The sequence below is a fragment of the Parus major genome, chromosome 2 (genome assembly GCF_001522545.3).
Source record: "Parus major isolate Abel chromosome 2, Parus_major1.1, whole genome shotgun sequence".
Lineage (NCBI taxonomy): Eukaryota > Metazoa > Chordata > Aves > Passeriformes > Paridae > Parus > Parus major.
Window position 1 is genome coordinate 27,390,858 of NC_031769.1, and position 22,749 is coordinate 27,413,606.

The 22,749-nt window shown below is 36.0% G+C and overlaps 1 long non-coding RNA gene across 1 annotated transcript in view; it reads left to right on the forward strand.

Moving 5' to 3' along the window:
- The first annotated feature begins 5,003 nt into the window (after positions 1-5,003).
- The window catches only part of LOC117243864, an 87,320-nt gene continuing 69,574 nt past the window's right edge, over positions 5,004-22,749 (forward strand). Inside the window, exons 1-2 of the long non-coding RNA XR_004495792.1 lie at positions 5,004-5,085; positions 21,831-21,957. This is a non-coding gene — a long non-coding RNA (uncharacterized LOC117243864). The remainder of the gene's footprint in view (positions 5,086-21,830; positions 21,958-22,749) is intronic.

Sequence of the window (22,749 nt, forward strand, 5' to 3'; positions counted from 1 at the left end):
AAAAATAACAATAACTAACATCCCAATGATTTTTTAAAAAATTAAACTTTGCATTCTCAAAGTTCTGATTATATATATCAGCCACAATCAGGACATGCATGTATTATTTTAATGGAATATGTGTTATGCCAGTGTACATTCTGATTGAAAGTTTTATATGCAATAGTAAGGTATTTTCATTATTAACAATAATAAGTGTAAGGTGAAAAGGTAATGGTTCCTGTTTTCCTTAGCTTATATCACCCCAGGAAGCTGAAAGGGTGAGAGGTTAAATAGAAAGTCGCTGATATTTGTGGGTGAATTAACAGGGACACCTCCACCCCATATTTGCTTGTACTTGTCATCAACTTATTCCAGTTCTCCTAGTTCAAATGAGGAATAAGTTTATTTTAAGGATGTTGATGAATATTTGGGTGGAAGTGGCAACTCTTTCAGAGGAACATATAATTCAACCTTTATCCAAAAGGTAACCAATAACAGGCAGCAAAAACACTATTAGAAAAAGGGTTTTACAGTTACAGGTTTCTTAATTGGGACCACAAAATCGGAAGGATCTTTTAATTCATGACCTGGATTGGACAAGAAGTGTTTAAGTTTCTATTCTGGAGAGGACCTTGGTTTAAGTACTTCAAACCATGCAGGCCTCATATGAGGCCTGTAGGATATGACATCATTTTCTGTCTGATTTTTCATTTCTTTGAAAAGGGAATTAGTATGCTTCAAACACAAGAAGTGTAAGCCATGGTGATGCTGGGTAAATAGCTTGTTTTAAGCATAGAGAAAAACTCTTTTTAGAAGGAGACAAGTTGGAAAAAGTAAACAACAGCAGAGAGTAGATAGATAGATAGATACGTCCTAATTTTGGTAAAATCTGATTAACAGATGCTTAGAGACTAAAGTGTCCTCCCTTGCATCTGGCTTGTGAGTCAGGTTCTGCAAAGTCTTTCTTACAGCTTTGTTTTCCTTTGATCTCCTGTCATTGGAGTCCCTTCCTTTGTATAACAATACCTAAAAACTGTAGCATTATTTTAATGTTTCATGTTGAAGTGTAAAAAGTCCAATATTTCTATTGTGCACCAACCTTTAATAAATCCCATGACATATGGTATCTCAATAACAGTAGCAGAATCTTTCTGAAAATCTTTCTAATGTAAGTAGGACTCATGGATGTTAAACTGTATCAAAATTTAAGCCATTTTTATGTAAAAGCCTGAATATGGATTTGTAGAATAGTTTGGTTTGAAAAGGACATAAAGATTAGCTTGTTCCAAACCCACTGCCATGTACAGGAACACATTCCACTAGGCCAGGTTTCTCAAAAACCCATTCATGGCCTTGAACACTTCCAAGGATGGGACATCCACAGCTTCTCAGGACAATCTCTTCCAATATTTTACCATATCTCTATTTCTCCCTCATATCTATTCTAAATCTGTTCTCTTTCAATTTAAAGTCACTTTCCTACCAATATATGACTTTATGTTAGTCTGAAAAATTTTCCTTAATGCTCAGTTTACACCTCTTACCCTTCAGACTGAAGAAATCTTCCTCACTACTAATTAGGCATGCAAAAGGCTTATGAGAAGCACCCATGTATAGAAAGACTGAAGTTAACAGGAAAATCCTATATCAGATTGCAAATTTGAGATAAAGTCAATTAAGTCATTGTGTTCATGAGCGGAAGCACTTCTTGTAGTGAAAACTTGCATTCCTTGAGTTCAATAAAGATGAGTTGGGCTCAGGCTTCTTTGCTGGCTGAAATTAGAAACAAAACTCATAAATAAAATTATGAGAAAGTAATTTGACCTGTCTGATTCCCTCCCACATATCTTAGGTTAATTTTAAAATGAGAGTGACTGTGGTATAACTAATGAGAATTTTATGAAATTATTATGACTGAATGCTTTAAATGACAGTTAGAAAAGCAATTAGAAGTCATTGAATGAATGCATGCTATTCAACAACTGACCTGGCTATGCAATTTGTAGTCTGAGATTAGAAAAATGCACTAAAGAGTAAGACCTATTTGCCTGTCACACTGGCCTCATTAGTAGTGATCAATATCTCTTTTCCCTGGTTGTAAGTAGGAGACAGTAAAAGAACATCCACACAAAAGAGAAATGATGCATAATTGTTGGAATTACTTAAAGAAATACTTAAGATGAATTCTTCCATTACAGAGGCAATTCAGCAAAATAATTCACTAATAACTCAATGAGACTGATTCTGAATATTGAAATATATGTGAGGGTAGACTTATAACTGGTTACCAGAATTACCAAAACTCCTTACCCCACCAGAATATGAGAAATCTGGACACAGATATCAACTCCCTCTCGAATACTTAGTTTTGTTAAGAACAAAACTAAGTGTTCTGCTAACAGACAGCAAGTTTTGTGTCAAAGGCTGTTACAGAAATATTAAGACCTACCAATTGTTTTTGACCAGTGGAAGTGTTTCCAAGACTGTTACCATGATCTGAGACAATTATGTATAGGAGCTGACATTGTACAGTAAGCAAGGCAAAGAAAGAATGATACTTTTATACAGATTGATTTCTAGAGGAGATACTCTCATATTTGTTGTTCCTATATGAAGGACTCCTTGTGGTTTGGCCCTATTATTCATCATCTAACTTTCATTAGGTCTAGCTGTATTTTCAAGAGCATCATCTAATCATGGTCTATTTTCCTACAAAGTCAAAAGTAATTTAATTACAGGATATTGTATCGTGACAGAAATTTAAGAGGTTATCCAGTTTAGGGAGACTTGTGGTCACTGTTCAGAGCTTCAAACCCACCTGCTAGCCACATGAAATGGGAAAGACTCATAACAAAGCAGAAATCAAAAAGTACAAAAGGAATCTTTAGTCTATCAGCATTACCTAGACCGGTCTCTATTTTTCTTTCCAGGATAGACCCCGCTCAGGAAAAAAAGTGAAATATTTGATTCATTAGTGGGGCCAAATTTATGCTTGGAAAACCTTCATCAAACAAAGAAGTGCCGACAGCCATTAGAGTTACAATAAAGAAGAGTACAATATTCTTATTGCTTAAATATTTGATTTTTTTTTAAAGGAGGTAGAAAAGAGAACTATAAAATAAAATAATAAAAAAAATCCCCTATATTAGATATTTCCCAATATGTGATGAGAATGAAATAACAGAAGGAAGGCAAAGCACTAATGGCATAAAAGCAGAGCTACACTGGCAAGAGTCCTACCCCAGAACTGATGCTGACATGTACACCCAGAAAGCTGCTGTTGTTACAAATCTCTTGCTCTCTGCAGTATTTCTCCATGTGTCCATATAAAACTCCTTATAAAACTCTTCATCTTGTTGATTAGTGCAAATACAGGGAATGTCACATTGTTTAACTTCTAGACAATTCTATGATCAAAGCCTCGGTAGCCTAAATCAGGTTATATTACAGCAGCTGACCCCACAATGGGGAAATCATTTAAGTGCAGGCCAGACCAAGTGTGAGGAACATCTTAATTCTGCTGCTTTTCTCAGTGAAACCTGTGTGCATTGCAAAAAAACAATGCCACTGTTGCTAACTGCTCAACATCACTTCTTTCTTCCTTGACTATATGCTCATTGTATACATTAGGTATTCCTGTGATTAGGGGCAGTAAAACAATAATCTGGCTTTTGAAACAAATGCATTGTGTTGTCTGTGTGTGTGTATATATGTTGATATGAACTTATGTATATACATATATATATCTATATATGTGCACATTTAGAATTTTTAAATTCTAAATTTAGAATTTAAATTTTAGAATTTACATGTCAGAAACCCAACTATATAAAAATTAGAACAGGGAGGTGAATATTCAACTAGATAGATTCTCCTACCCCTCCCAGTTGACTCTGATTCACTGAGAGATTTAGACAAAGATTTAGCAAGAATTAATTTCAGTCCTGAATGATTCACATCACTTCTGGATTTTGTCCCAAGCATATAAAAATAGAAAATTGTAATAGGATTAGATTGCTGCACTTCCCTGTTTATTAGCCATTATTTCTCATTGTATTGTTTGCCTCATTTGTTTGTTTTGGTTTTGCTTCCTGACAAGGCTATTGAAGACTGCCTACAGAGAAACCACTTACTCAAATTGCTCCTTGTGGATGGAAGGCAGAATTTTAGAAATGAAGCTTGGAAAACTAAGCATCAGATTCTGCCTTCTTTTCTGTGTAGAGAGAAATTAATTGACTTTGTTGCCATTTCTGTCAAAAGCTGGGGATGAATTCCAGTACCCCTGTGTAAATTTGAGGTTGTGAATAAATAGAAGATGATGGCTTTATCTCAGGATTGTGTTATTATCAATGTTATTTGGGCACAAAACTGGCTTATCTTAACACTCCATACAAAATCATATGCCTTGTTCTGTTATAAATAGAAGATTTGAGTGAGCAGTGGGAAATGCAGGGAGGCAGCAGAGGAAGCAGCTGTGGTGGCTGAGAGAGGACCAACATGGGAATGTCAGTAATGGCATCCCCACCTTGCTGCTAAAGCACTTGAACAAGTAGACTCTTGCAAAATGACAGACAAGCAATCATACCTTGTTGAAAGACCATTATTTTCTCCTATTGATGCTCTGTAAAAGCCTGAAACTAGATTCCCAAGGTGTCCTCAATGTCTAAACAAGTTCAGAAAGTTTTCCTGAGCTGCTCTCCTGAGTGTGTAAATAGCATTTTAGGTTACCAAGTGCTTGGTTAAGTGCCTGTCTTTGAGCTGTGATCAAATTAGACCAAGAGGTTACAGAAAGCTTTGCTTTACAGACAGCAAGGAGGAGTTGTCAACTTAAAGGCAAAAATGTTCACCCATTATTGAAAGAGCATTTTGACAAACTGCTGTGTTTTTCTAGGGTTCAGTGTGTGGTCCATTGTTTTTTCTTGTTATGAAATTGAGTAGCAACTAGTGGAAGCATGCTTTCTTTTCCTCAGAACTATCAAATCCATCTTCAGAAACTTGACATCTCCATTGCCTTTGTTCTAGGAAGCAGCATTGGATTATCTCTGGACCCAAATTTGTGGCATAGAAATATCACAAGTGGAAAATCTACATCTGGAAAAACAGGTAGTTGGCTTCTGAAAGTTGAAGCATATTTAACCAGAGAAATGTTATGAAAAAGAAGTTCTTGTCTTCCTTTGCTAAAGGACACCTTCTGCTAGGCTAATATCCAAGATTTTACCAGAAAACACCAGAAAATACGGCTAAGGACAGACATTGTACTGTACTTTTGACCACAATTTGTATATAACACATCCGGTTTAATTATAGGATAGGGATAATTTTTTCTCACTGACAGGCTGAGCTCTGTGCATTAGCAGATTTCTATAAAAATCTTATTTCTGTCATCTGTACCTTGCTTATACACATACTGATTCTTCTAACTGATATCAGACAGGCTACTTACTTTTGTGTGTTCCTCTCCTTGTTATCAGGTGTAGTTTGAATGAACCCTAAAATAATTACAGCATCTAGGTCACCATGTAGTAATAACATGAAGGAAGCTATTTTCTTAATTAAGTAATGATAAATTCATCAAACAGTTACATAAAACTACAGAAAATATATTTATGGCTCAAGTAAAGATTGTATAAATTTCTCTCTTTTCAGCATCTTCTTTAAATACCTTTTTCTATCAATGGTTATGTGTTAAATTATTATTTTTCCTGAGGCAGTTTTTCAGCATGAAAAGGACAATGAGTTATGTGGTAACTCAAATTTGAGGAGTGATTTTTTTGTGCTGCAAGAACATATGCACTGGGTGTCACTGATCTACAGTGGTTTTAAAAATCAAAACCACAGAATTTTTTCTAGGTCTTCAGGATGGTGTTTGGATGTTTTCTCATTGCTCTATGGAATCAGACGAGTTTTCTCTGTAGTTTAGAGTGGTGTCTTGAACAGTGATGAACAGGCAAGCAAACAAGTAATAGCAGAGAATAACAGAAATGGGGATTGTCCTCACACACCACTAGAGATTGTTTCATGCCCTGCAGTATGTGAGTTGATATGCCTGTAACAGATCACCCCCTGATGGAAGTCAGTGGCTCAGTGCCATTTCAGATGAAAATCTGCTATTTGGCAGGAGGAATACAATCTCTGTTTTCAGTCCATTTTATCCTTCCTAAGATGTGCTTATTGTTTTAAACCTCCAGCACTTTCTTAGAATCTTATTAAGTGATCCTACATCTATCCTGTCAATGAATATTAGAGGTTATGTACAAAATGCAATTATTTTAGTAGCCAGACTTAAATGTAATATGCTTTGATATCACCAAATCCTTCCAAGATGTTTGTTTCTATCAAAATATAAACAGAACATTCTGACCTGCCTTCTGTCTATATCATGCTACATTTTAAGTTCTGTTGTCATAGATCATCTTAATTGTAAGTATTAACATTGTCTGGATTTTAAATTAGCTGGCTGAGGTAATCTGTGTATATTCAACTATTGATGGAAATTAGAGTATTCCTACTCCAGAAAGTTGTAGTTGAGGTTTTCTTTCATTTTTAGCAGAGAGCTTTTTTTCTGCCCATTTCTACATCACTACGCTCAAATTCTTGTTTGTAGGCACAGTAGAAACATCTCCTTCATATATAGTCAAGAATTTATTGTTATCTTGAGTGAAAATTTAACAGTCTATTGAAAGAAATTCTATGTGTAGTTCTAATAGGAAAAGAAAGTAATACTGATAACACAGGTAAACTTGTTACATGTACAATTCCTAGTTCCTAGCCCATTTCATGTGTTAGCCTCATGTCTCTACTGATGGTCTGGCTAATGAGCCTGATGGTTTCATGCTGATGCTACTGGTGGGGCCTTACAGTGAACTGTCAGCATCTTGATATTTTGCATTTAGGAACATGTTTGTGTAGATAGTTTCTTTTTGTTTTTTCTAGGTTTGACCGGGAGTGATTTTTATATGTTTTCTAACATGTTTTTAAGCCTCTCATTTGTCTTCATTGGTCTGCAGTTCTCCCTTACACTTGAATTTACAATGTATGGTGATTTTCCTTATGTTAGGCTCTGTTTTTTGTTACTCCTTAAAATGAGTGCTGTCCAGCTTCAGGTCTATATGTCTCTAACTGATTGTATGTAAGGTTTTTTATAGTCAAGGGACTTCCAGTGCCAGCCTGTGCTCTCTCCTTCAACATCCTGCACTTGTGGCCCTCTTCACTGCATCCTGTCTTCACTGCTCAAGGACTTTTGTTGTAACAGGCCTGCTTTTCTCTGCACTACTTGATCATGTTAGAGTTGTAAATATCCCATTTTCCATAGGATAACTGCATATTATTGATTTGTAAATGAAAGGATATAAAGTTACACTATACAAAGATAAACAAAAGTAAAATAAATTAGCTGTAGACTTGTGGTTAATACAAGAAATTGTTGCCATATCTAAACTAGGTAAAAAAAAAGAGAGGCAGGACAAGAAAAGTTCAGACAGAGCAAGCCTGACAAGCCTGAGTCCTGAAGCCTTGTAATTCTGCATGAAACATATGGTCTGTATCAATGGCAATACAGTATTACATGGTTACCTGATTACATAACCTTTTATTTACTTCTCTTTCTGTAGCATCTTGCCAGAGACAACAAAGCGAGAGCTGAACATTCATATTATGATATTATAAGGAATTGGGTCATTATTCTGGGCAGAGAATTCTCAGTAATTCAGTTGCTGAGTAACTGCAAAGCCCTCAGTTGAAGCTGATCAGTGGCACAGTCTGTCTCTGATTGCTCTGCATGTTAGTATTACTTCTTTCAGGTGCACTAATATGGCAGGGCAGACTTGTTTTTCTAATAACACATCATCTTCCCCCGCTCTGTGAGTCCCTAATGTCCTTACCAGAATTAGTAAGAGTGATAAAATTAAAAAATAATGACAGGAATGGGTTCACAATAATGAGAAAGACTGTGTTTTCTCAAGAATTTCTCAGTGTAGCATAGATTGACACCATATTCCTGTTTGCATTCAGACAATAAACTGAAAGGGAGCACTGTGACATCCAGATATGCTTCTTCCTCTGATGAACATGGTGTCCTTGGGGGGCAAATGGACAAATCTTTCTGTTTGCACATAGTTCAGACATCAGCTTGGTTGTAAGAGGCATTAACATAATGTGATGTCAAATGCATGAGAGTAGGTGAAGGATCAAAAACTTTGGTGGCTCTAATTGAACCATTTATGACAGAATCTAAAGGCAGTTAATTCTAACCAGAGAACATTATGAGAAATGTATTGCCCAGGCAGCTTGAATCATGTCTGAAGCAGGAACTGATTTTTGCTGTCTCTTTACCTCATTTAACAGTGAGCGTGTCTATTTCAAACTTGCTGAAAGGATTTTTTTCCAACTTACTGTAGGTAAATCCTCCTGGTTGTAATAGGTTTTGTTAAGAATATAGTGACATCTTCCCAGAGTTGTCTGCAAAGTGTATCTGAGCTCCTCTCTTGCTACAATAATGCTATTGCTGGTGTCTGAGGCAGTAAGTAAATGTTAACTTATTCTTGTTATGACTGCAGGAATTGTGCAGTACTGTAGAGGACTGTGGGAAGACATTTCAATCCCATTTGTTGCATTACAAAGATTATTGGCTTAAATCTGAACTCTGTAAGGAAGATGTGTTTCTAAATGAGTAAGGACAGGAAAAGGTAAATTTAGGACTTTTTTCTGAATGAAGAAAAAACATATTTGGATCCATAGAAACACAGAATCATTAGAAGAGACTTCTAAAGATACACAGTCCAAACCCCTGCTATGCACAGGGACATCTCTCAACCATATCAGCTTTGTTGAGCAGACTCTTCCAAGCATCCAAGAATGGATGTTTCACAAGGTGTACAGGCACCATTTTCCAGGGTTTGATCCTTCCAGTGAAAATCTTTCCTTGTGTCCCATCTGAATTTCCCGTGCTGTGGTTTGCAAGCACTGTTTCTTGTTACACTGTTTGGCACCACCAAGAACAGTTTGTTTTCAGGTTGTTGGAAATACTCATCTCCTTCCCACCTACATCGCAGTCAGATTGCCCTCCACTGCCTCTCTCCCACCTCCACAAACTCTCAGAGATGATTTCGGCAGCTTTTTGATCTCTTCAAGTGTTTCTACATCACTTCTTACTTAGAGACTCAAAACTCTAGGAAGCTCACAGCTCACAGAGCAATGGGTCATGTCAGAATAATATTAGATACATTACCATGAAATCCAAATCCATTGCTAACATGGGCTGAAATGAGATGACACTTTGGTGCCTGTGGTGCATCAAGTTTCAGCTACCTACATTTCCAGTTTCTGCAACCTAGGTAGACATTCTTCTTCTGAAATGGAGCTGATTTTTTTATTCCCCAATGTGGCTTCATCTCTGCATGAACTAAATTCTTTGAAAGGAAAAGTTCATATGCTTTTTTGTCCTAGTTGATAGGTCAGAGTGCTTCAGTCCCAGTAAATCCATCTCTTATATTTTCTTTATGCTTTGAATTGTTTTCTGTATGACATGTTTGGCTTGATATTTATGGCCTGTAGGACATCTGAAAGCAATATTTATTTCCTGTCATTCTAGAGTGGAGAAAAGATGTATTTAATGTATCCAGAACTGTTATATAGGCTTTTTAGTTGCCATACAGGATTCCAAATTACCTGTAATAACTCAGGAAGTAGGCCTGCCTCTTTTGGAGTATAGCTGGATAAAAAGTCTGGTTTAAAGAGCAGCAGTTGTACAAAATCAAAACAAGATGTTCTGGTAATAAAGTATTGGATGGGGAATAGTAAGGAATACACTACAGTGCTGCTATACCAATAAATCAACAATCTGATCTCAGCAATGAAGTTGTGATTCTTACTCAGAAAAGATATTGAAAGACTATGGAGAGGTCAGCTGAAGGTCACAAGTGGTGGTACAGGGAGAAACACTTTAACCCAAAGGCAGTTTAAAATCTGGCTATGTTTACTTAGCTGAAATAGAAGTGAACTCAATAGTTGAAGAATTTTATAATTCAGATTGTCTCTTTTATCTTTTTTTATGATGCAGAGAAAAAGTAACTGTTGTGCTGGCAATGTTGACTCCTTAAATCAATGGATTTAGCAGTTCAAGGAGGAACTGAGCAAAACTACTGGAATGTAGTTCAAAAATGTGTTACAACGAATGAAAATCTTTGTGAGGATTTGATCCTGCTCCAATAGCTGGAGACTAGAACAAGGCAAAATTATCCCTATCCTCATTCCTCAGTGTTTGAGATGATCTCAGGCCAGATCCAGGATTCCTTGATCCTCAGTTTGGAAGATGAAGAAATTCTTATAATGACAATGTGTGCACACTTGTAATGTTTCAAAAATCTTCTATTTAGTTAATACTCTCAATTATCTAGTGTAATAATCTGTCTGTTCATCCCAGCCCTGCTTTTGCATCTACTATATTTATTATGAAGAAAACACTTGAAGAAATTATGCTTGTTTTCTCAGGTTTTTGTAATACAGATTTTTAAAATTATTTCCAAATCTGGATTTTTAGACAAGAATTTTAAGCTTCATTTCTAAAACTTCAGTTGCATTATAATTTTTTGGGGTGATTTGCCTAGAATATCTTTTTTGTAAATGATTATGTTTCTAGGATCCAAAAATATGTATGAGTAATTTAAATTATTATGCCTCTCGCCTCCTTAAATCTGGTAGTTCTGCACTACAGCTTGTTACTACAGCTTGTTGCTTCTGCTACTAAGTAGACACTGCAAATCAAAGCCTAATTAAGTACTTCAGCTACAAAATCTGTGCAATACCAAAGAGTAGGAGGATTAATATGTTTAATATTTGACACAGCCTGTAGAATGAAAAATAGAACAGTGAAAGAATGTTCAAGGAGCTGTGAAAATAAGGTTCAGATGGTACAAGATGGAAGTCTTTGTTATTCTATTTAGGCAATGCTGGTCTGGTTTTATGCTAACTTCTCCACAGCCTCTTTTTTAGACATACAGAATTTCACAGTTGGCTATCTAATTTAAGTAGTGTCTTTTTTTTTTTTGCTCCAGCTACCAGTCCTGTTAGTGTGTAACACACTGAAGTTTTATAAGTGTAGTTACAGATGGTTAAAATTTGAGTTGTCCATCCATGAGGTTGCACTCAGTGCAATCTTGATGTATGTTGATATAACCTGAGATGAAAATTACCTAAAAAATGCCAGTGAAGTGTGAATTAAATTAGAAAAGGCAAAATTATCACATTTCTGGTCCTATGGAGTTGAAATCACGCCTTTAATTGAACTAGGACAGGTTTGAGTAGAGAAGAAGCCTTAACTTCAGATTTAGTGGGTACCATCATGAAATCTGTCACAATGAGCTAATGTGTTGAATGCAGTGGCTCCATGAAGGATTTGTAGAAATTTCACTTTCAGCTTATGAAAACATCAGATATAGGCATTTAGATTTTCTTTCAGGCTTAATTACTAAACTGTTTTTCAGTCAAATGTTTATACACAGATAGTTTCTCAGGTAACAGGGAATAACCAGGAAAAAATGGTTCCTGACAGTGAATCATCTTTCTGAATTTGAAGAAATTGCTGAAGTTGTTTTTATCTTTCAATTTACTAGCCTACTGTAAAGCCTGCAATTTGCAGGACTTAGAATTGCTAGCAGCAGCTGAACATTGCACAGCCTTTCCACAAATATGCAAAATGTTGAATGGTTTTACTTGCTTCATGAATTTCTGCTAGTGGATCCCATGGACTAGTAATTATAGATACTCTAAAATGTGAAAACCAAATTTAAAATTTTTATTACTTGTGCATGCCAACAATATTATTCCAAGTTTCCCAGCTTTGGCACCATTTACCATGCTGTCAGCAAATCCAGTTCAGAGTGTTTCAGTTATACATATGACATTCTCCAATTAACTATTTATGAAATGCCTTCCTATTGATAAGTAACCCTACAAAAAGCAAGAAAGATATTATTCTGCTTTGTGAATCAAAAGGAAATAAAAGCTTTTTAAAAAAAAATATCCTTTCTAGCGTATGGAAAAATTCTGACCATTCCTGCGTTGAGCTTTCTTTCTGTGCATCTAAAATAATGTTGAACTGAGCATTTGAATACTTTTCTAAATAGGACACATAGATTTAAGCTCTCCAAATCGAGCCTTCCAACACCTGATGGACAATTATGGACAAGAAAACATTAGACTCTCCTCAGAGGTCCATGACAAAAGGACAAGAAACAGAGAACTGGACGTAAAGAAAGAAAAGTCTTCTCATTGTGGATGATCAAGCAGTGTAATAGGCTGGACATCTTCAAAACTTGTCTGGGCAAAGCGCTGAGTGAATATGAAGTTAGATCAAGTATTGCAGAAATTATATTAGGTTTTTTTGAGCAGGAGGTTGCACTACCAGGGGTCTTTACAGTTTAAATGTTTGATGATTCTGGGGGTTTTCTGCATGTAGAATCCTGCATTCTTTTCTCCACAGTACCAAAGCATTCATTGATGGGGTCCAAGGCAGCTTCAAGTATTCTCCTGTGGGGCTTCGAACCTTTCCTGTGTGGGGCTTTGAAGAAGGAGGCTTTTATCTATACTCTCCCAGCTGTGTACAAAGAAAAGCATGAATCTCTCTTTAAAGGGATCTTTTGAATAGGTCCTCTTACTTCAGAAAATAATTCTAAACTGTGGATCCCAGACAGAGAAGGGTGCTCACACTCCTCCTTCACATTTCCTACGTAGCATTTTTTTGGCATCTTGAGTTCTGCTTAGACAGAAAATTTATCTGGATTTCCACAGTGAGCTAATAGCGCTCCTTGGCAGTGGATTCAGACTAAAGTTCAGACACGAGGCTCTGCATTATGGAGAAAATAATTATTAGCTCTAGATTCAAACCATTATGCTGTGTAACACTGGTAGAAAAGGGTCAAAAGTGCACAGCAGTACATTTCCCTCTAGTTTATTTTTCAGATGGTATGTGTCTTTGTTTTTAATATCTTTTTCTGCCATGGTTTAGGGCACTTTCATATTTTAGAATTTATGATCCAGAGTCCTACTCACACATAAATCTGCAAATGACTTTTGATACAATTAAATTATACTGTTTTATGGTTTTGGTTGCTTTAGATCCAAATGATGATTGATCATATTCTCCCTACATTAATGACTGGATTAGCTGTTTGATCTACTAATTAAAAGGTAGTGGTTCCTGAAAATACTTTATTAAGACTGAATTTAATAGACTATTTTTTTTACTTGAGTTTATTCTAAGCTTAGTTTGTTACTTAAGCTTTATTATTACAAGCAAAATATGTCTGTTTCCTACCTTAATCATGACTATATTATATAAGTGTGAAATGAACTTTTTCCCTTTGGTTTGCTGATGTGAGAGGGTAGGATAGGAAATTCTCACAGCTGGCAGACAAAGAATTACTGTAGTTGCAAAGTGGTTGGGAACACGAATGTTGATTATTTCAATGAAAGAATTTAATTAGGCCTCCTAAGGAACAGGATATTACTGACATCACTGATTGCCAAAATGAGCAAAGTAATACAGCATTTACCATTGCAATATCTCTCTCTTAATGATGCCATTATTAGAATTTGGCTGGCATCCTGAAATGTGTACAATAGCTTGGCAATAATATAATGATTTGGAAATCACAGATGTAAGGCAACGATGTGAAAGCCAAAGGTTTACTGAAAAGGAGTCCAGATGAAGCATTTTTAGTGCCTCTCAATGACAAGGATCTGTAATGGACTGACTCTTTCTCATTACTGCAACATATAGGATAATTAAAAAAAGAAAAAAAAAAATCACTGTGTTTTCTTAGTCTCACTTTCCCACAGGCAAGCTTTCATTCCTTTTTAGTTTTACCGCTTCCCTTATTAGAAACATTCTTCTACCCTACAGTGTACCTTTAGACAAGATTTAACAGGTTCTCTGAGAAATTTCTCTTTTAGGTGCTGTACTGATATTCCATTATGTCAAAACACCAAGGGACTTCACAGGATCCTGTTATAGGTCTCCTTGTGGATACAGTTTTCAAATGTGGTGAATTCACTGACCTAGATCAGTTTCTGTGCTGCTCTAAATTGCTGTGTGCTCATGTGATATCCCTAGAAAAGCCAGATTAGGGAAGATTCCTTTCTCACTCTAATACACACCATTCTTCTCCAACACATATGACAGTGGAAAGGCATAGGTGATATAATCATAAAATCTGGCACTGTTTGGACCTGGAAGATAATTTTCAGTTTCACCCTATAGTCCAATTGTATTCCTTCTGTAGCATTTAAAAACTGCAATAAAATCGGGCTCATATAATGTGAACTAAGTAGTGCTAACATTTGAATTCTGTATGAATTTGAATAGACAAATGTAATCCTAAGCACTTTTATTCTCATTTCACAATTTGTATAAAAATACTTGTGGGGAGGATACTGAGGATTGAATTAGAAAGCAGATATTTAAATCAGTGGCATACAATGGAAGAATGAGGAGGGGATTGCCAGTCTATATTTGGAGCTTATAAATTCTCTCCTCATACTTCTTTTCTGTCTCCTCTGCAGTAGAGATATGGTTTGGTATGCTGGTATTTGAAACAACTGCCTTTAACAGAACTGTTTATAGGGCAGATGGAATTTGGGATATTCTATTAAGAAAAAGATACTTGAAATAGAATTACATTTGATATTCACGTGCAGCTAATATTAGTTCTAGTAACTAGGAAACGAGAAATGTGAAAAACTTCTTATGGTATAACCCAATGATTCTTAAAATTTATTTTCTATCTAATAATAAATTGTGGTGAATTCTGCCCCAGCCCCTTATTGCTGAATGTACAATAATAGCAGCTAACAAAGCCCTTTTGCTTTATGTGCAGCTTTTTTCAACTCCAAATCCCTTCACATATTTTCAGATTCTGAGATTATCCAGAATGCGATTCCATTCTTTGCTCTGTTTGAGCCTGCAGCCTCTATTTTAGAAATGGAGCAGAGCTGTTCACTTAATTCATTTGCCTTATGTAGCATTTCCATTTGTGGCCAGTTAACAAGGCCTTTGCTCCCCCTCTACCCCATTCTGAATTTGAAATGAGTCACCTACCATATAATTTAGACTAATCTCTTCACAATATTATGATGTACGTATAAGAAGTTCCTTGCAAAGCAGTGAAATATTCAAAGCTTACTTTCTGACTATTTTAAAGCCTTTTGTAAACAATTATCCATCTGTTAGCACTGTACAGTCAGAGCAAAATTCATATAGTAATAAGTAGTTTCCTAAACTTTATTTAAATAAACTATTTTTGCTGTCAAAACCAGGTACAATGTTTATGCTGAGATGTATATACATATACATGACAGAACTGGGGCCATGGTCTCTTTAACCTCTGACCATGCCTGGAGTAATGACTAGAAATCTTCATGACTCTATTTCTTTTTCCATTGGAAGAAGTGGATAGGGATTGTACTTTTTCTTAGATCTGAGAGCAGCTGATATGTTATGTCCCAGGGGAAACGCAGATGTCTGTAAGGCTGTCAGTAGCCAGTTTGCTCACTGCATTGACACTGGCTGTTCTGGTGTTTGTATCCCCTCAGGTGGGGCTTATGTAGATTTCTCTTTGTCTGACACCTGATGGAGAGGTCTAATAATAGTACTGCTTTCACCTATCAAATAAATGTAATCCTGGAAAGTATTTTGATAAAGAACAGGCTCTGAAAACCTCAAAGTCTTGTTTAGCTGTCGGGTGACAGTGTTCTGCCACCAACTACTCCAGTCGTCTTTGGGGTAGGACAAACCCTGATGTTTTCACTAAGACTTAATTGAATTACTATTTGAATTATAGTAGCAACATTTGAAAATACAAAAAGGAAGTGAAAATGTGCCTTGAGCCTAAAAATGTAGATAAAGTCTCTAGTAATGCCTTGGGTCCTTTTTTTCCCCTTGGGAAAAACATATGGACTTGATTAATGATTTGCCTAGTGTTTTAATTTTGTAACCAGCAAAATACCTTGAGTGATCAGTAGTTAAATGCTTGCTTGTAACAAAACTCCTTGTCACAACAGGGTTGATTTTTCGTGACTGCAATTATTGCTGCTTATACCCTGAACTATATAGGAAAGCCATGGTAGTATCCACCACCTTCACAAGGGTGTAAAAGCTGTGTAGCTGTGCTACTTAAGAATCAGTCCTGTATCCTTTAATGATTATATCAAATAATTCTGTTGCCTCCTCAGGCCAAATTTTTCTAAATATTTCTAGCACTACAGTAGCCAACAGGCCAAAATTTTAGTTCTGCCATTATAGGTATCACTTGTTGCCATGTATAAGTCCTGATCAAGTGTTCAGGTGATTCATTTTGAACTTGTCTTGTCTGGGTTCTGAGGTCTGAATCTGCTTCTAGATGGTTCTCCACTGAAGAGTAATGTACAGTAAGTAATTCTTATGTTGTTGGTGTGAATGATTGTAAGGTAAAGTAAGGTTTTTTCCAAATGAATAAAGCTATTTATGTTCTAGTTGTAGCAAGATGTATTTTTATGGAGGATGAGTGGCTTTTATTCAGATGTGACAAATCTTAAAATAAATAAATCTATATCACACTTTTTTTTTCCTCAGAGTAATATCTCAATGACTGAATGGGGAAAAGAAAATGTGATGTGACTGTCATTTGATGTATCAAAGAGCTGCTGGTTTAAAGCAGTGTCTCTGGAGAAATATTGTTATATGGCAAGTTTATGATTAGATTTTTATTAAATGAGATTTTGAAATTGGAATGAATGAGCAGTATTACATTCACTTGAAGGAAGGTACAAGTCCATATCACTCGTGGCTCTGACTTCTGTGGAGATATAACATGATGATGTCACAAATGCCTGGCCTTGAGGCAGAAAATCCACTAGCTGACACTTGACCAGAAGTTATCAAATATAAATAACAGATTGGAATCCATATTTCTGTATGGAAGGTGATACATTTAACTTTTACTATTACAGAATAAATTATTCTAAACACTACTACTGCTTCTAATAGTGCAACCATGATGAAATAAGTACTCAGATACACAGATATTAGTTTTTTGCTAATGGTAAATTATATTCAGTAACATCAATAACTTGATTTTTTATTTTGCCTTTATTTATATAATAGGTCTATAATTATTTTTAAAGAATATTTTTAAGATTTTATATTCTCTAGTAAAAGTATCTTAGAAAGATTTCAGACATGTAGGCTGGAACATAGGTTAAAATTTGAATTTAAAAATATTTATACTTTGCTTGTCTCAATTGAATATACATTTTATAAGTTAGCTTAATAACTCTGAGGATAATCTGGATACTCCTTGCCATGAAAATTAGTTTATAGAATTAAGAGACTATTGAACATAATCTGTCAAGACCTAATAAATATATTTATTTACATCAGCACTGTGTAACTTTTCCTTCCTGAGGGCCAATTATGTTATTTCGAAAAGGTCAAGGGGCTAGAAATCAATATTCAAACTGTTTTTCCAGGCTCAATTAGATTAACTAAGTTTTTGATTAATTTTCTCCCCCGGGTTGCCTTAATGCCTGTGACTGTGACAGGCAGTGTCTTGCAGGTTCACTATCCCCAGGGGAAGTTGTTGAGGTCCTGCAGACAGAAAGCAAACTCCCAACTGTTCAAGGAATTAGTCAGTAGAACACCCTGAGAACCTGTCCTCAGGGATAGGGGAGCACACCAGAGCTTGTAGGTCTTTAAGAATGCTTTCCACAGAGTGCAAGAGCTCTCGATCCCCAGGAATCAGGAATGGAGGACAAGACTGACATGCTGGACAAACCAAAGGGCAAGGAAAAAATGCACATGCACAGGAATCAGGGACAGGCGTCCTCAAGGAACAGTATAGGGACACTGCCTGGTTATGTGGAAGGGCTCAGGAAGACCAAGGCACAGATGGAGCTGAACTTGGCAAGGAATACAAAAGATAAAAAATAAGGTTTTTTACATGTGTGTCAGCCCAGAGGACCAGCCCTATCCTCATCTGTATTGAAAGCTGCGTGGCCTGCAGGTCCATGGGACGTGACTCTTCCACTCTACTCCATTTTGATGTGACTTCACTAGGAGCAGAGTTCCAGCTCTGGGGTCTGCAGCACAGGGAAGATGTGTTGGAATGGGTCCAGTGGAGATCCACAGTAGTTATCAGAGGGCTGGAATAGATCTCCCATAATGAAAGGCTGAGAGAGTTGGAGTTGTCCAGCTTAGGGAACAGAACATTCTGGGGTTAACATATTGAAGCCTTTCAGTACTTAAACAGGTCCTATGAGAAAGTTTCGAACAAGCTTTAGCAAGGTCTGCTGCAATAGGGAAAGGGGTAATGGTTTTAAACTAATGAGGGCAGATTTGAACTGAATATAAGGAGGATTTTTTTACGCTGAGGGTGATGAGACACTGGAACAGGTTGTCCAAAAGGGTGGTAGAGGCTCCATGCCTGGAAACATTCAAGGTCAGATTGGACAGTGCTCTGAGCAACCTGGTGAGATGACCCTTTTCGCTGCTGGGGTTAGGGCTAGGTGACCTTAACGCTTCCAGCTCCAAGTATTGTATTCCATAATTCTATGTTGAGGTTTTTTCCCAGTACCTGAATTATTAATCAGAAGATGGTGTAACTGGCAATGAATAAATTAAGCAAAAAATCCTCTAGTTTTTTTTGCCCATGACAGGTGTTCAGACTAAGTGTATATACCAGCTGTCCTATAGTCTGAAAATATACCTAAATCCGATTCAAAAATCAAATGGCATTTATGGCTTCTTGCTGATGATAATTGTGTACCAGAAGCAAAAATCAGCAGATGGAATATTGTTCAGATGCATAAATAATTTTTTCTGGGGGGGAGGGATTTCAATATGAGTAACAGTAATTCTTTGTTGATTTTATGTTTTTTGTAAAGGAAATATGAAGCAAATAAACAATATAAAGCAACTTAAAAATTAGAAACTGGCACAGCTGAAATTTGTAACCTATGCAAATTGTCTTTCTCTGAAACCGTCTAGTCAGAATTAAGCCAGATAACTGCCAAAAATGTGATAAGTCAATAGGAAGCAAAAAAGCCATGACTATGGAGAAATATAGCATGGAGTACAATCGCTCTCCATGGTGAATAAGCTTGTGTTTATTGGAAAGCATGCATTATATTTTCTTCTATGAGAAAATTTATACCAGATCAAATAAATGCTGATATGTATGTGTTTACATGCATTCTCGCCTGCCATCCTAATTTATATTTTCCAATGAACTAATTTTTGTTTCCCAAATTTTGTATCATGAAATTGGAAGATATCAAATCTTCCTGAAAAGTATTGTTTTGTACTCATGAAGAATGATCTGAGACAAAGTTCTTTGGAGATGAGAAATTGATTTAAGTCATTCTACCAAAGAGCAGTTAATGTGTTAATGTTATGATATCCATCTTGACAAACAAAATTGTAACCTTTTCTAATGAATACACTTTCTGGCTCTCTGGAAAATGATGCCATAGAGATACTACTTTTGACTTTTTCTTTTCCCTATTCCTTAGGACTATGACAGTGCTTTATGAATATAAATGACCCTGAGTTTATGCTTTACTGAGCAGAAACCAGCAATCTCTTTCTAACTATACCTCTGCTTCTACTTTTGATATGTTTTTCTGTCCGGTGGAAACTCATATAGAATTTTTATGCCAGTTCAATAGAATTTGATAACCAAGAGTAAGTTTTTTCATTTAATATCCATCATAATCCATTAAGAATCGTATAGTGAATGTTATTTGTCTTTGTATACCCATTGGACATGGAATTCAGAGTACAAAGAGTTATGTCTAAATACAAAGTACATACAAGTGATTTTTCCATGTTTCACTTCAGGAGAACCGGAGTCAAGTTCCAATTTAATCACACAGAAACTTACTTAAAGATAAATGATAACCAGTGATAGATGGGTGCAAGAGACCACTGAGGTTATAGTACTTAACACAGCCAAGATCTCTGAAAAGAATAATCCAAAATACAAATGAAACTTACTTGTGTGCAATTGTAAGTATAACTACAATTTAGAAGATGAGTAGCAACTGAGGTACACGGCTACAAATCTGGTTTTCAGGCATCTCTATTGTCAATAAGAGGAATGTTCTATCCTGAGGTCTCAGTCAATGTGTTGAATAAAAAGTAGTCTGGAAATCTTTAGTTAGCCTGCATAATGAAGCATTCTGTTTCTGTTTGTTTCCTAATAGTTTTCATGCTGGTGCTTAATTTGTGAAAATAGATGGTGGGGCTTTATTTTTTTTCCCCTGCTGTGTGAAGTTGTGACTCTTATCTTACTCACTACTTCTGAAGGATGAATTTTCTACTCCCTTGAAATCAAGTCTTGAAAGCTGTCAACAGGACAGAGAGAGCGTGTATAGTGCTGGAGTTATTTGGAGATTCAGAGACAAGGTCTCTGGGGTAATTGTGCATGACATTTCAGATCTGAGCTCTGTCTGCGTCAGTAAGATCTCAGGGCATCTGAGATCTTTCAGAATTCTTATTTCAGTTGCTCTGTTGAAATTTGATCTCTAAAATCCCACATCGATAATTAGCATTATGTGTGATTTCTGATTAAAGCTAGTAGCAATGGGGGATCAGATTGTTAAAACAATCATGAAGTATCATCATAATTCTTGATCAATCAAAATAACAGTTTAGTAATCTAAAATAATTCAGAATACTTATTAAAAGGAGGTCTACATTTGAAAAGAAATTATGATCATTTAAGGAATTATTTTACTGATTCATTCTCGAGGAATAAGTGACATAAGTGACATTTTATGTAAGATTGTATATAGTTTTGTCTGCTTGGTTTCCTTGGATGTTCACAGTCGGTTTTTGACATTTATCACTTAAAAACCTCATGGGAGCTGAAGGATATGTGAACTTAAATGTGGAATACAGGGTTACACAACTAAACCTTTTACTTGTTAGAAATGAGAGTTGAAATGCACTTTATGCAAATGATTATTCAGAAGCTACCTGTAAAACCCCTCTTTGCTAGGATATGATCCAGCATCTGCCATAAGGGATGTAGTCTGGGAAATAAACTCTGCCCTGGAAGATTGTGGGTCTAGAGGGAACTGGGCTTGCCTGCAATGAAAGTCCCTGCCCTGTCTCTTCCGTTGCAAGTGAGAGCAGTGTTTAAGTACATTCTGTCACAGGATGATTTCATCCATGTTTCAACATTGGAAAAAATATACTCATACTCTGAATCCAGAGTCCATATCACTGCTGTGCAACAGTTTATCTCTGGTTTTAGCACTAGAAATCTATATGATGTAAAATTCCTTGTTTGTGCTTTTCTCTTAGAACCAAATATGCAGGAGGGTTTTGCATGGAAGATGAGAACAATATTTGTTTCAAGGCAGCTTGCTGTCAGCTCTTTCTTTCAGCTGCTGAAAGACAGTGAAATTTAAAAGCCCAGAATTAAGTACACAGGCTGATGTTTCCCAAGCAGTGCTTGGTAGTTTCCTGAGGTTGACAGAGCATTTGTCTGCTTGGAGGTCTCCTGGATGTCACAACAAGGGCTAACTTCTCTGAGACATGTCTGTTCACCTTCGTTGTCCCTTTTGGGCTTCCTTGGCAAAGTATGAAATGAAACTGGGATAAAAGCCACAAGAACTCTTTCTTATTAATTTCATAATCTAGAAAGATGAAAGCAAAATAGTTCTTATTCAGAATGATGAACTGAACACCTTATTAATCTATGAACCCAAACTTTTTAGGGCTTTTTACCTTCTCAATTGTCATACTTCCATTTGTTCTGTTTATTTAATGCCATCTTAATTTATTTAATGCTTTACCCTTCTGATTTCAGAGACTGAGTTTGTCCACAGTTTGGAAAGCTTCCAGAAAATAATGGCTACAGGAACTATCAAGTGCTACCACAATGCAAGAAATGATTGATCTGGCTAAGATCATATTACTGGCTTCCTCCTGGTCAAGTAAGTTTTTCATGACCCTTTATATTAAGCTTCAATGATGTGTAGCATATTTTAGTGAATACATAGCATTTTGTTATTCAAGCCCAATGGAAATAAAATACAATGCTGTAAATATTGATCAAATAACACTATTCTGCTAATTCCTTTGCTTTTAGCTAGGTTAATATTTACAGATTATATTAGTATTGTGAAGAGTTTTTTAGCCCTGAAAATGAATACTGGTTTCACAAGGAATTTTCCTCCTTTGCAAGTCCTTTCACAAGTGGTTTTCCTTTTTTTTTTGTCAAACATTCCTGACATAAAGATTATGCTATGTTTGCAGTGACCATTTTTAATGTTTGATTACATTATCATGTTGTGAATGTATCTAATGATTGGAATGTAGTCATTCAGAATTAAAGAGGAAAATTCCTCAAAAATAAAATCCATTAGTGCCTTATTTCAAAGCTGCTGACTTACAGTAGAACATGAAGAGGCTAACACTATGTTCTTTTGTGAGAAGACTGATTATGAAAAGGATGTATTAATTTCAAATTTATTTACCCAGATATTAATGACATTATATGAAAAATATCTGCACACACAAAAAAAATTGAGTAATATCCTCCTTATTGCCTGTTCTATGCTTCCTTATTCTCATCAAGAATTCTCTTACAGCCTTGTAGCAGACAAAACAATGGATCCTTTAGGCCTTCTATCTCCTGTAGCTGTTCACTGACTTCATGCAAATGCAATAGTTTATTGTGGCAGCGGCCTCAGGGGAGACAAAGAGTTACATTGTCCCACCCCAAA